The 10,000-nt window shown below is 49.6% G+C and overlaps 1 protein-coding gene across 1 annotated transcript in view; it reads left to right on the top strand.

Moving 5' to 3' along the window:
- Positions 1-10,000, top strand: part of LOC139372439 (protocadherin-9) — an 801,390-nt gene that overhangs the window by 41,956 nt on the left and 749,434 nt on the right. The window lies entirely within an intron of this gene.

Here is a 10,000-nt window from a genome sequence, read left to right as displayed (position 1 = left end):
GGAGACAGAGGGAGCCAGAAGGAGACAGGGAGAAACAGGGAGAGACAGAGGGAGAGACAGAGGGAGACAGAGAGAGACAGGGGGAGACAGAGGGAGACAGGGGGAGACAGAGGGAGACAGGGGGAGACAGAGGGAGACAGAGGGAGACAGAGGGAGACAGAGGCAGACAGAGGGAGACAGAGGGAGACAGAGGGAGACAGGGGGAGAAAGAGGGAGACAGGGGGAGACAGAGGGAGACAGAGGGAGACTTAGGGAGACAGAGGGAGACAGAGGGAGACATGGGGAGACAGGGGGAGACAGGGGGAGACAGAGGGAGACAGAGGAAGACAGAGGGAGACAGAGGCAGACAGAGGGAGAGACAGAGGGAGACAGAGGGAGACAGGGGGAGACAGAGGGAGACAGGGGGAGACAGAGGGAGACAGAGGGAGACAGAGGGAGACATGGGAGACAGGGGGAGACACGGGGAGACATGGCGAGACATAGGGGGAGACAGAGGGAGACAGGGGGAGACAGAGGGAGACAGAGGGAGACAGGGGGAGACAGAGGGAGACAGAGGAAGACAGAGGGAGACAGAGACAGACAGAGGGAGAGACAGAGGGAGACAGAGGGAGACCGGGGGAGACAGAGGGAGACAGGGGGAGACAGAGGGAGACATAGGGAGACAGAGGGAGACATTGGAGACAGGGGGAGACACGGGGAGACATGGCGAGACATAGGGAGACAGAGGGATACACGGGAAGACAGAGGGAGACGAAGGGAGAAAGGGGGAGATAGGGAGAAACAGGGGGAGATAGAGGGAGACAGAGGGAGACAGAGGCAGACAGATGGAGAGACAGAGGGAGACAGAGGGAGACAGAGAGAGACATAGGGAGACAGAGGGAGACATAGGGAGACAGGGGGGGACAGAGGGAGACAGAGGGAGACAGGGAGAGACAGAGGGAGACAGAAGGAGACAGGGGGAGACAGAGGAAAACAGAGGGAGAGACAGGGGGAGACAGATGGAGACAGAGGGAGACAGAGGGAGACAGGGGGAGACAGAAGGAGACAGGTGGAGACAGAGGGAGACAGAGGGAGAGACAGGGGGAGACAGAGGGAGACAGAGGGAGACAGAGGGAGACAGAGGGAGAGACAGGGGTAGACAGAGGGAGACAGAGGGAGCCAGGGGGAGACAGGGGGAGACATAGGAAGACAGAGGGAGACAGAGGGAGACAGAGGGAGACATAGGGAGACAGAGGGAGACATAGGGAGACAGGGGGAGACAGAGGGAGACAGAGGGAGCCAGGGAGAGACAGAGGGAGACAGAAGGAGACAGGGGGAGACAGAGGGAGACAGAGGGAGACAGAGGGAGAGACAGGGGGAGACAGATGGAGACAGAGGGAGACAGGGAAGACAGAGGGAGACAGAGGGAGACATAGGGAGACAGAGGGAGACAGAGGGAGACATGGGAGACAGGGGGAGACAGGGGGAGACATGGCGAGACATAGGGAGACAGAGGGAGACACGGGGAGACAGAGGGAGACGAAGGGAGAAAGGGGGAGATAGGGAGAAACAGGGGGAGATAGAGGGAGACAGAGGGAGACAGAGGCAGACAGAGGGAGATACAGAGGGAGACAGAGAGAGACATAGGGAGACAGAGGGAGACATAGGGAGACAGGGGGAGACAGAGGGAGACAGAGGGAGACAGGGAGAGACAGAGGGAGACAGAAGGAGACAGGGGGAGACAGAGGGAGACCGAGGGAGACAGAGGGAGAGACAGAGGGAGACAGATGGAGACAGAGGGAGACAGGGGAGACAGAGGGAGACAGAGGGAGACATAGGGAGACAGGGGGAGACAGAGGGAGACAGAGGGAGACAGAGGGAGACAGAGGGAGAGACAGAGGGAGACATAGGGAGACAGGGGGAGACAGAGGGAGACAGAGGGAGACAGAGGGAGACAGAGGGAGAGACAGGGGGAGACAGATGGAGACAGAGGGAGACAGGGGAGACAGAGGGAGACAGAGGGAGACAGAGGGAGACAGAGGGAGAGACAGGGGTAGACAGAGGGAGACAGAGGGAGACAGGGGAGACAGAGGGTGACAGAGGGAGCTAGGGGGAGACAGGGGGAGACATAGGGAGACAGGGTGAGACAGAGGAAGACAGAGGGAGACAGAGGGAGACAGGGGGAGACAGAGGGAGACAGAGGGAGACAGAGGGAGACAGGGGGAGACAGAGGAAGACAGAGGGAGACAGAGGGAGACATAGGGAGACAGGGGGAGACAGAGGGAGACAGAGGGAGACAGGGGGAGACATTGGGGCATAAGGATGAGCTCCCACTGCTCACTGTCTGCTCCCATCCTCCCTTCCTCCTCCCTCCCTCCATCTTCCCTCCATCCTCCCTTCTCCCTCTCTAATGTTTATACCCTCCAGCAATGTCTGTCATGTGACCCTATATCTCTCTCCCTCTATCTCTACATCTCTCTCTCTCTTTCCATATCCCTTTCCTTCTCCTCTCAATTCAATTAAATTCCATTTAAATTCAATTCAATTCAAAGTTCTTTATTTGCAAGGGAAACATATGTTAACGTTGCTAACATTGCTAACATTACTAACATGGCTAACATTGCTAACATGGCTAACATTGCTAACATGGCTAACATTGCTAACATGGCTAACATTGCTAACATTGCTAACGTTGCTAACATTGCTAACATTGCTAACATGGCTAACATTGCTAACATTGCTAACGTTGCTAACATTGTTAACATTGCTAACATTGTTAACATTGCTAACATGGCTAACGTTGCTAACATGGCTAACGTTGCTAACGTTGCTAACATTGCTAACATGGCTAACGTTGCTAACATTGCTAACATTGCCAAAGCAAGTGAAGTAGATAATAAACAAAAGGGAAATAAACATAAAAACGAACAGTAAACATTTCACTCACAAAAGTTCCCAAAGGAATAAAGACATTTCAAATGTCATATTGTGTCTATCTATATACAGTGGGTTGTATTTACAGCGGTGTTTGTTCTTCACAGGTTGCCCTTTTCTTGTGGCAACAGGTCACAAATGAAATTAAATTAAATCAAATATTGTTTGTAACATGTGTCGAATACAACAGATGTAGACCTTACAGGGAAATGTTTACTACAGATGTAGACCTTACAGGGAAATGTTTACAACAGATGTAGACCTTACAGGGAAATGTTTACTACAGATGTAGACCTTACAGGGAAATGTTTACAACAGATGTAGACCTTACAGGGAAATGTTTACTACAGATGTAGACCTTACAGGGAAATGTTTACAACAGATGTAGACCTTACAGGGAAATGTTTACTACAGATGTAGACCTTACAGGGAAATGTTTACAACAGATGTAGACCTTACAGGGAAATGGTTACTACAGATGTAGACCTTACAGGGAAATGTTTACTACAGATGTAGACCTTACAGGGAAATGTTTACTACAGATGTAGACCTTACAGGGAAATGTTTACCACAGATGTAGACCTTACAGGGAAATGCTTACCACAGATGTAGACCTTACAGGGAAATGCTTACTTACTACAAGCCCTTACAAACCTTGCTGCTGTGATGGCACACTGTGGTATTTCACCCAAAAGATATGGGAGTTTATCAAAATTAGATTTTCTTTTCAAATTCTTTGTGGATCTGTGTAATCTGAGGGAAATATGTGTCTCTAATATGGTCATACATTTGGCAGGAGGTTAGGAAATGCAGCTCAGTTTCCACCTCATTTTGTGGGCATCTATATTTCTCCCCCATCTCTCCTCTCCCTCTCTCAATCTTATCCCTCCCCCCTCCCTCCCCCTCTCTCCCCTCTTCGTCTCTCTCTCTCTCTCTCTCTCTCTCTCTCTCTCTCCCCCCTCCCCCCCTCTTCATCTCTCTCTCTCCGTCTCTCTCTCTGGTGGGGAGCCTCTCTTTTGTGATCAGAAATGAGCCCAACTCAGAGACTCAGAGAGGAGAGGAGGGAACACAATAAGGCTCCTTCACAGAGCCAGAGCTTGTGTCCCAAAGGGTTCCCTATTTCGTTTCGTAGGGCACTACTTTTGACCAAACCCCCACAGGTCCTGGTCTAAAGTAGTGCACTAAATAGGGAATAGGGTGCCATTTGGGAAGCATCACTAGACCTCCAGGCCCATTCCATGAATGGATAATAGGAGAGAAGGAAATGGGTGGGGGGGGTGGGGGGGGGACTACTCATGAAATAGATGGGGGGGGGGGTCCTCGCCTCAGACCCCTCACCTCCCCTCGCCCGGCGCTCAGACAAGCCAACGTTTATTTCCCTTTTCCCCCAATAATCAGTGACGGCCTTGTTCTCTGTCTGTTCTAGACATTAATACCCAACGACCTGGTGAGATGATATTAATAAACAGAGAGGGCAGGACATAGAGGATGTTAGAACAGGAAGTCAGAGGGCAGGACATAGAGGATGTAGAACAGGAAGTCAGAGGGCAGGACATAGAGGATGTAGAACAGGAAGTCCAGTGAGATGTTTTTAATAAACAGAGAGTGCAGGACATAGAGGATGTAGAACAGGAAGTCAGAGGGCAGGACATAGAGGATGTAGAACAGGAAGTCAAAGGGCAGGACATAGAGGATGTTAGAACAGGAAGTCAGAGGGCAGGACATAGAGGATGTTAGAACAGGAAGTCAGAGGGCAGGACATAGAGGATGTTAGAACAGGAAGTCAGAGGGCAGGACATAGAGGATGTAGAACAGGAAGTCCAGTGAGATGTTATTAATAAACAGAGAGGGCAGGACATAGAGGATGTTAGAACAGGAAGTCAGAGGGCAGGACATAGAGGATGTAGAACAGGAAGTCAGAGGGCAGGACATAGAGGATGTAGAACAGGAAGTCCAGTGAGATGTTATTAATAAACAGAGAGGGCAGGACATAGAGGATGTTAGAACAGGAAGTCAGAGGGCAGGACATAGAGGATGTAGAACAGGAAGTCAGAGGGCAGGACATAGAGGATGTAGAACAGGAAGTTCAGTGAGATGTTATTAATAAACAGAGAGGGCAGGACATGTAGAACAGGAAGTTCAGTTGCGAACTGATGAATATCTAAGAGGAGCCAGTCTCTTTGATCTGATCCATGGGATAAGACCTGGTGGTGTTCATTAAGACACCTGGTGGTGTTCTATAAGACACCTGGTGGTGTTCATTAAGACACCTGGTGGTGTTCATTAAGACACCTGGTGGTGTTCAATAAGACACCTGGTGGTGTTTCATTAAGACCTGGTGGTGTTCATTAAGACACCTGGTGGTGTTCATTAAGACACCTGGTGGTGTTCAGTAAGACACCTGGTGGTGTTCATTAAGACACCTGGTGGTGTTCATTAAGACACATGGTGGTGTTCTATAAGACACCTGGTGGTGTTCATTAAGACACCTGGTGGTGTTCAATAAGACACATGGTGGTGTTCATTAAGACACCTGGTGGTGTTCAATAAGACACATGGTGGTGTTCTATAAGACACCTGGTGGTGTTCATTAAGACACCTGGTGGTGTTCATTAAGACACATGGTGGTGTTCATTAAGACACCTGGTGGTGTTCATTAAGACACCTGGTGGTGTTCTATAAGACACCTGGTGGTGTTTCATTAAGACCTGGTGGTGTTCATTAAGACACCTGGTGGTGTTCTATAAGACACCTGGTGGTGTTCATTAAGACACCTGGTGGTGTTCAATAAGACACCTGGTGGTGTTCATTAAGACACCTGGTGGTGTTCATTAAGACACATGGTGGTGTTCTATAAGACACCTGGTGGTGTTCATTAAGACACATGGTGGTGTTCATTAAGACACATGGTGGTGTTCTATAAGACACCTGGTGGTGTTCATTAAGACACCTGGTGGTGTTCATTAAGACACATGGTGGTGTTCTATAAGACACCTGGTGGTGTTCCATAAGACACCTGGTGGTGTTCAAAAAGACACCTGGTGGTGTTTCATTAAGACCTGGTGGTGTTCATTAAGACACCTGGTGGTGTTCATTATGACACCTGGTGGTGTTCATTAAGATACCTGGTGGTGTTCATTAAGACACCTGGTGGTGTTCATTAAGACACCTGGTGGTGTTCATTAAGACACCTGGTGGTGTTCATTAAGACGCCTGTTGGTGTTCATTAAGATACCTGGTGGTGTTCATTAAGACACCTGGGAGTGTTCATTAAGACACCTGGTGGTGTTCATTAAGACACATGGTGGTGTTCATTAAGACACCTGGTGGTGTTCATTAAGATACCTGGTGGTGTTCATTAAGACACCTGGTGGTGTTCAATAAGACACATGGTGGTGTTCATTAAGACGCCTGTTGGTGTTCATTAAGATACCTGGTGGTGTTCATTAAGACACCTGGTGGTGTTCATTAAGACACCTGGTGGTGTTCATTAAGACACCTGGTGGTGTTCAATAAGACACCTGGTGGTGTTCATGAGTTATTTATGCTTCATGGACGGACGTTACCCCAACCCTTCCTCTTTCCCGTCCTCAGATCCTAGACAACGAAACACTCAACGGGAGGATTTAGGGAATAACAACATTAGGTGGAATTCAATACTTGGTTCAGGTTGTACCTTCCACCATTCTGTCACCGTTGTTCCACTGTTCTGTCACCGTTGTTCCACTGTTCTGTCACCGTTGTTCCACCATTCTGTCACCGTTGTTCCACTGTTCTGTCACCGTTGTTAAACTGTTCTGTCACCGTTGTTCCACTGTTCTGTCACCGTTGTTCCACTGTTCTGTCACCGTTGTTCCACTGTTCTGTCACCGTTGTTCCACTGTTCTGTCACCGTTGTTCCACCGTTCTGTCACCGTTGTTCCACCATTCTGTCACCGTTGTTCCACTGTTCTGTCACCGTTGTTCCACTGTTCTGTCACCGTTGTTCCACTGTTCTGTCACCGTTGTTCCACTGTTCTGTCACCGTTGTTCCACTGTTCTGTCACCGTTGTTCCACCGTTCTGTCACCGTTGTTCCACTGTTCTGTCACCGTTGTTCCACTGTTCTGTCACCGTTGTTCCACCGTTCTTTCACCGTTGTTCCACCATTCTGTCACCGTTGTTCCACTGTTCTGTCACCGTTGTTCCACTGTTCTGTCACCGTTGTTCCACTGTTCTGTCACCGTTCTGTGACTTCTGTCTCGTGGTCCCGTGAGGCTCAGTTAGTAGAGTATGGTGCTTGACACACCAGGGTCATGGGTTCAATTCCCACAGAGGACCAGTATGAAACAAATATATATATTGGAAAAAGGCTACACTGGATAAGAGCGTCTGCTAAATGATTAACATTGTTTCGAGAAATAAATGTCTCTGGGTAATTCATATTCGGTTCATTTGTATTCTTGTGTTAACATGTTTTCTAGCTAATTGTTGTTGCAAATTGTACCTCGTTTTAATGTATTTTTCAGCACACACTTAGAATAACTTACAGTATGAACGTCAGTCTTCACATTATGCAGTGATACTGCTTTAGAAACCAGACAATTAGACTCTGACCCCTAGTGACCTTTTCTCAGAGGACAGACAGACAGACAATTATCCTCTGACCCCTAGTGACCTTTTCTCAGAGGACAGACAGACAGACAGACAGACAGACAGACAGACAGACAGTTTAGGGCAGAAAACACAGCATCATAGCTTGTTGGTGAAGGGCTTGGCAGACAGACAGACAGACAAGCAGACAGACAGTTAGACAGACAGGCAGACAGACAGACAGACAGACAGACAGACAGACAGTTTAGGGCAGAAAACACAGCATCATAGCTTGTTGGTGAAGGGCTTGGCAGACAGACAGACAGACAGACAGACAGACAGACAGACAGACAGACACAGCATCATAGCTTGTTGGTGAAGGGCTTGGTGCTCCTTTGGCCGCTGGACTGACTGACTCTCTGTGGGGAAACGGATTGATTCTCTAACTCAGGTTGTACTGCATCCTGCCTCCTGTCAGTCCTCCTGCCAGTCCTCCTGCCTCCTATCAGTCCTCCTATCAGTCCTCCTGTCAGTCAACCTTTCAGTCCTCCTGCCTCCTGCCTCCTATCAGTCCTCCTGTCAGCTCTCCTGCCTCCTGTTAGTCCTCCTGTCAGTCCTCCTGTCAGTCCTCCTGTCAGTCCTCCTGTTAGTCCTCCTGTCAATCCTCCTACATCCTGTCAGTCCTCCTGCCTCCTGTCAGTCCTCCTGCCAGTCCTCCTGTCAGCTCTCCTGCCTCCTGCCTCCTGTCAGTCCTCCTGCCAGTCCTCCTGTCAGTCCTCCTGCCAGCTCTCCTGCCTCCTGTCAGTCCTCCTGTCAGTTCTCCTGTCAGTCCAACTGTCAGCCCTCCTGCCAGTCCTCCTGTCAGTCCTCCTGTCAGTCCTCCTGTCAGTCCTCCTGCCAGTCCTCCTGTCTCCTGTCAGTCCTCCTGTCTGTCCACCTGTCAGTCCTCCTGTCAGTCCTCCTGTCAGTCCTCCTACATCCTGTCAGTCATCCTATGTGTGTGTGTGTGTGTGTGTGTGTGTGTGTGTTCCTCAGCCCTCCACCTTGTCTGCTTGCCTTTGATAGGTTCTAGTAAACAGCATGTCTTGGTGAGTTGTATTAGTTTTATGTCTCCAGACAGACTCAGATCCTCACTTCCTGCTCCCTCGATCATAAACTTCAATAACCTTCTTCTGTGTGATGGCCTGTAGGACAACTGAACCATATTTATAAATGTATTATTTATATACTTAACCTTTATTTAACTAGGCAAGTCAGTTAAGAACACATTCTTATTTCCAATGACGGCCTATCCCGGCCAAAACCTCCATTAACCTGGATGATGCTGAGCCAATGTTGTGCCGCCCAATGGGGACTCCCGATCACGGCCGGTTGTGATACAGCCCGGAATCGCACCAGGGGGTCTGTGGTGACGCCTCTAGCACTGAGATACAGTGCTTTAGACCGCTGTGCCACTCGGCAGCACTAATCTAATGTACAGTAATCTACACGTGTACCGTAGATAGAGTCAAGCTATGTTTAATAACAGCAGGTCTGTAGACTACAGCAGGTCTGTAGACTACAGAAGGTCTGTAGACTACAGCAGGTCTGTCGACTACAGCAGGTCCGTAGACTACAGCAGGTCCGTAGACTACAGCCGGTCTGTCGACTACAGCAGGTCTGTCGACTATAGCAGGTCTGTAGAATTACAGCAGCTCTGTAGACTACAGCCGGTCTGTAGACTACAGCAGGTCCGTAGACTACAGCCGGTCTGTCGACTACAGCAGGTCTGTCGACTATAGCAGGTCTGTAGAATTACAGCAGCTCTGTAGACTACAGCCGGTCTGTAGACTACAGCCGGTCCGTAGACTACAGCAGGTCCTTAGACTACAGCCGGTCCGTAGACTACAGCAGGTCTGTAGAGTACAGCAGGTCTGTCGACTATAGCAGGTCTGTAGAATTACAGCAGCTCTGTAGACTACAGCCGGTCTGTCGACTACAGCAGGTCTGTCGACTACAGCAGGTCTGAAGACTACAGCAGGTCTGAAGACTACAGCAGGTCTGTAGACTACAGCCGGTCTGTAGACTACAGCCGGTCCGTAGACTACAGCAGGTCTGTAGACTACAGCAGGTCTGTCGACTACAGCAGGTCCGTAGACTACAGCAGGTCCGTAGACTACAGCCGGTCTGTCGACTACAGCAGGTCTGTCGACTATAGCAGGTCTGTAGAATTACAGCAGAACTGTAGACTACAGCCGGTCTGTAGACTACAGCCGGTCCGTAGACTACAGCAGGTCCTTAGACTACAGCCGGTCCGTAGACTACAGCAGGTCTGAAGACTACAGCAGGTCCGTAGACTACAGCAGGTCTGTAGAATTACAGCAGCTCTGTAGACTACAGCCGGTCTGTAGACTACAGCAGGTCTGAAGACTACAGCAGGTCTGAAGACTACAGCCGGTCTGTAGACTACAGCAGGTCTGTAGACTACAGCAGGTCTGAAGACTACAGCAGGTCTGAAGACTACAGCCGGTCTGTAG

Source organism: Oncorhynchus clarkii, chromosome 18 (genome assembly GCF_045791955.1).
Source record: "Oncorhynchus clarkii lewisi isolate Uvic-CL-2024 chromosome 18, UVic_Ocla_1.0, whole genome shotgun sequence".
In the NCBI taxonomy this organism is placed as follows: Eukaryota; Metazoa; Chordata; class Actinopteri; order Salmoniformes; family Salmonidae; genus Oncorhynchus; species Oncorhynchus clarkii.
Note: the sequence above shows the minus strand (reverse complement) of the source record. Positions and strands in the feature narration are given on the sequence as shown.